The following is a 5,496-nucleotide window of genomic DNA, read 5'->3' as shown; positions in this document are numbered from 1 at the left end:
GTCATTGCTTAGGAAAAAAACCTGGACCTGATTGGTCAACACTGCGAAAACACCCTGCCCAGGCTGAACACCCCCTACCCGCCCCCTCCTATCCCTGTACCCAACTCCTTAATGCGAGTGGAAGAGAAGGCTTGCCCCATGATGTCGCTGGTAAGATAGGGTATAGGGTGATCTAAATGGCCAATTAAAATTAAATCACACACACACACACACACACACACACACACATCCATATGCCTAGGTCTACATATACTAATAATCTTATAATTGTTACTAATTAGGCCATTCTTTCATTTGAGATTAAATGCCCATCCAAACTTTTCATTCCTATTCCATTTTGTGCTACTTCTTTGATAGGGTCTAATTTGATGTCAGAACTGGGCAAGGTTAGTCTTCATGTTCTTTGAATGGCGAAGGAGCAGCAACAGCCCCCAGGAGCAGCAGCCTGCACTGGCACAGATCCCGAGGCAGCACTCCACCCATCCTTTTGCCCATTCTTCAGGGGACGTCAAAGATTGATTAGAACCTATTGTTTGGTCTCTATTCCAGCGGTTCATTTCTGTCCCTGTGCTGTAGAGTGTGCACTGCAGTAAACCATTTAAAAGCAACCCAAAAAGTAGAGGAGTAGAGCAAATAAGGGGAAACTTAAAATACACATTCTGAATGATAACACATTCCATTGCACAATGCTAAACTGTAGACAAATTACAAAGAGATCAATGTGCTGACTTATTCTAAGTGAAGATCATGTGATATGCTGCAGTGATTAAATATTTTTTGAAGGTAGGATAAAGTATTCCAGTGTGAGGAAATGCAGCTTGCAGACCAATAAAAGCCCCATCGTGGAAAAAGCTAAATTGAAAAATCTTTATTGGCGACTGGCTACGTTATTCCACACATAACAGACTGAGAATGAATTGAGTTGTGAAATACTGTACCAAAAACCCAAAAGTCAGGCTTTCCTCTGTCATTACTCCACTGATTCAATCATGAGAGTCCAAGTTTCAGCCTGATGCAGAACAGGGGAACGACTCAGGGACCTTATACGCAGATACAGGTTACAAGGCAGGGGTGGCACAGACACTAGCACACAAAAACGCTGACAGAACGTCACAACGACATTAAAAAACTCTAAATGGATCATTACGCACATAATAGAACAATTTAATAACATAAACATAAGCACACACATGGAGCTCTGGGAACATTGCATGCTGCACCATGTAGATTTTCATACTTGTCTGTTTCATATATATGTTGCAACCTTAACCAAATTGTAATTCACTGATTGAGGGGGGGGGAAATTGTGACTACGATATACTGTATAATGAAATGGAAAAAACAATATAATAAATGGTGGTTTCATTGAAGCATGTCTTGACAGACCTTGTAGCAGCAATTCCTATTATACTACCACTGGTGGCTGAGTTGGATTTTGGTTCTGACGCGTATATAAAAGATGAGGAGTAGAGGTGAGTCCAGTTGGTCCCTTTGACCGTTTATTGCAAATGGTGGATACAAGTTGTTTGAAATAAAATAAAATATATTAAACTAAAGAGTCTTTTGTCAAAGCACAGCTCATTACAAAGTCCTGGCACACGGTCAAAAAAACTGTTGCCTTCCTCAGCCACGCCCAGATGCTGTGGCTCCTGGCTTCCTCAGCCACGCCCAGATGCTGTGGCTCCTGGCTTCCTCAGCCACGCCCAGATGCTGTGGCTCCTGGCTTCCTCAGCCACGCCCAGATGCTGTGGCTCCTGGCTTCCTCAGCCACGCCCAGATGCTGTGGCTCCTGGCTTTTAAGGCCTTTCCCCCTTGGGCTTCACCTTCACTCTCTCAGGTTTGGTCAGGTGTCCTGTTAAGTAGGATGCTCACATTCTGTCTTATATTTGCTGCCTTGAATACGAGCTACATTCAGAAGATATTTTCTTTGAAAAAGAGGACACTGCTCTCTTCTGTCTGAAATTGTGGTCAGATCTTACAGACCCAAATATGTCCATAGCACATAAATTATTTGTTGTGCTGTTGACTCCATGTTGTAAATGTGAACTCTACAGTACAGCAGTGGCCCCTTTGTGGTCATTGTATCTCCTCCTGGTCTACTGAGTGACTCTACTCTGACCCCTGTGTTCAATTAGATGACATAAAACATCTTCTAATGATGAAGACCTGTAACATTGGCATAAATGGGGCAGGACAAAAATGCTCAAGGAAACAAACTCAAAGGAAGGAAGGCAAATATGGCATTACAACAAAACATTTGAAATTCTCAAGGATGTATTTAAAGAGCAAGGTCTAACAAGAGACAGGTGCAAGTAACAAAGTCAACAAAGTCAACCTGAAACTAGTCTGAGTTTTTAGCATGTTAAATAAAGTCATGAGAGAAACGTTTGGAGGAGACAGAGATAGGTTCAATGAACCAACAGACTCCCACCAGTGCTCTTTAGCACACAGGATTAAACACAATCAAATAATGAACACTGGAGAGATCTTCCACCAGGCAAGTGATGATGGCTAGCCAGGAGATTCTTGGGCTGCCTGAAGTCCACAAAATGTCTGAGGACACCAGAGCCATTGAAGATCCAGGGGTTTTGATTGTCCTAAGAAAGGGGGAGAGACACAACAGGAACACAAGAGCTAGTGACTGTCCTGTTCACCACCACGTGATTGAACCTCAACATGTCCGCGCAGCTAAGAACAGAAGGAATCGGGAATGATGGGACTCTCTGTCTCATTTCGTGATTGCATTCAGATCGGGAGAGTTATTTCCAACCAAATTGTACTGTTGCGTCATCTGCTTGTAGACACACAATAGTACCACACCAGTGAACTCTCCACCAGCGACTGAATGATTGAAAACTCATCTGCATGATGATATTGATAAAGTAATCAGCCTATCACATGGACATTCTGTGTACTCCTGTTTGAGCTCTGATACATGCAGTGCTGCTTGTCAACACATAAAGGAGATAAAACACCAAAACAATTAATGCATTTATGCAAATATCCATTAACCTAGTTAAGGTCCCCTGTTCTTTTTTGGGATTGTTGCCATAGCACTCCGAATCCGGCATAAGTGGGTTGCATGGACCTGTTGACTGTTGAGTGCAGAAAATTAAGTAAAACCATATGGAGGATATATAAAAAAGCATTTTAGGCATAGAGCATATATCTGCTTGTGAGCAATAGCAACTGGTAAGAGCAAACAGGTAGTGACCTTTAAAAAAAAAAAAAAAAAAAACTTTTCCATTTAGATAGAATGGAAATTTTTCAGTTACCATGGGCTTCTTTTCATTTTCCAATTCCACAGTTTAATCTCAGTACAAAAAGGTTGAATTAATACAATGGTTTGAAAAGTACTTCCATCCCTTAAAAATGTTTCCCCTCTCCTCTTCAGCTGGGGTAATGTACTGCCCTCTCTTAAATTTTGTGTCACCAAGCCTAAAATAATCCCCATTTAAAGAGGCCAGGGAGATGCTGAGTCGTACACATCCTCAGGGGAAAGAACATCCTTCAGGGGGGAACATCTGAAGATATAGTCAGTGAGTTGTCATGGTTTCTGTTTACTGTCTCCATAATCAATGGTATCTTAGCAGAGTTGATGAAGATTTCACTTTAGTACATATTGTTGATATTAAACAATATTGCAGATACAGTGCTCAAACCCAGATGTAATAGTCTCACTATTCGGAAATCCAGAGATGCCTTAAGTGGTCTGTGGCACCTCAGTGCTCCATCCAGTTATGAGGTGGGAATGCATTTGGAGTGTGTGCTTGGAGTGAAGTTGGTACCTGAATCTTTTCTCTTTCATTAAACATCTGCAAGATGTGCTAAGTTATCCGGAGTCGCTGATCTCAGCTCTGTTGTAGTTTTCATTAGGACCCGAGTTCGCTTTGCTGTCCTGCTCAGAAGAATGTGTGGGCATGTGGACAGGCCTCCAGTAAGCCATTAATATCTGCAGGACAGGACATAGGGAACCATCCAAGATGATGGTACTGCAGACTCACACAAAGGAACAGAAGTGAGTTGCCCCTTTTACAAATTATATCCTTAAAAGGATATATGTTTAGATGACTACACAATAATATAGATATACTACAGGGTGTGTCAGGTATCCTTAATGTCATTGGGTACTTATTCACATTTTTAGAAGGACATAGCATGAAAAAGGTCACTTAGTTTGCTTTAACCTGGCACAAATGTGCATAACCAGGTCAAGTGCCGTGTTTTGTGCGGGAGTGAGGCTAGTCTTTACGGGCTGAATCCTACTCAGAGTGTTTTGTGATCTTTCTGAGCCCCGTTTAAATTATTCAACATATGCAAACACAAACACAGCTGACACAGGTTTTTAAAAAAGAAAACATTTATTCAATGAGCACCAGTCAAATGTGTGGATACTATTCTGTTGTTCATATTTACTGCATTTGTGTACAAGTCAATCAGTTCTTGACTATAAGCTACAGACTCACTCTTCAAATCAAGGTTTTTCAAATGCTTTGTTCTCTTAGAACGTTAAGAAGACATTTCTAACGAAGAGCACTAGGGAGTCCCATACTCTACCGAAACAGTTTGAACCTCATGAACACTACAGGATGAGCCATGTCAGTTTGCTTAAGAGAGTGAAAATCTCAACTCAAATGTGTCTCTAGATTTTACGACTATGTGCTGTTACAATATAAATAACAACAATAAAGACAAGAAGAATTCAATTTAAATACTATGATGCGGTGTTGCTTGCAACAGAGACCTTAGTCACAGACACAAAGCCGTCACAAGTGTAGAATAAAGACAAATTGTAAAAAATACAGTGCATCTAAATGACTTCAAACCTGATTAGGCAACAGTTGGTTCCCTTGTTGGAAAAACGATATTCCAAGCATTTGATTACTCTAAGTTATTATGACAGTAAATGTTTGAGCGGGGTGGTGAAACCAACACAGGGAATAAGGTTTAATAGGCAGTTCATGTTGCACTAGAGTCGACTATACTCGGGCGAATAGAGGAAAATGCCTTAGCTGAGCTGGTACTCTGAAATCTGATCTCTGTAATGAGAGCCTACTACAGTGAATGAGTGGGCTGAATCTGGCAAGGGCGGCGTGGATTGATTTCTGGCTGAGGTATCACTTCTTTGGCATTCCATCAGTCAGCCGGCCACTGTGTATTATGGATGAATGGTGTGGAATCAGGAAGCAATTTACACATATTTACACCTCTTTTCTCCTCAGAAAAAAAATCATGGGATGGGGGGGAAGCAGTGCCATTTTTCTTCTGGAATGTTCCTCTGAGGACACATTATTTAGGGCCAGCTGGGGAGGAGGGCGGGACAGGGTAAATGATGATGTCTCCTCTGCGGTCCAGCTCAGAAGCTATACTCTCTAGAAGTAAGTGATTCAGGGGAGGGAGGCACAGAGGGACAGTAGAGGAAGTAGGAGGAGACATAACCAGACTTAATTGTGGGGGGTTGGGGAGGGGGGGGGGGGGGGGGGGTTGGGTTTTTCC

Source organism: Sprattus sprattus (genome assembly GCF_963457725.1).
Source record: "Sprattus sprattus genome assembly, chromosome: 4".
Classification (NCBI taxonomy): domain Eukaryota; kingdom Metazoa; phylum Chordata; class Actinopteri; order Clupeiformes; family Clupeidae; genus Sprattus; species Sprattus sprattus.
This window is presented reverse-complemented; position numbering follows the sequence as displayed.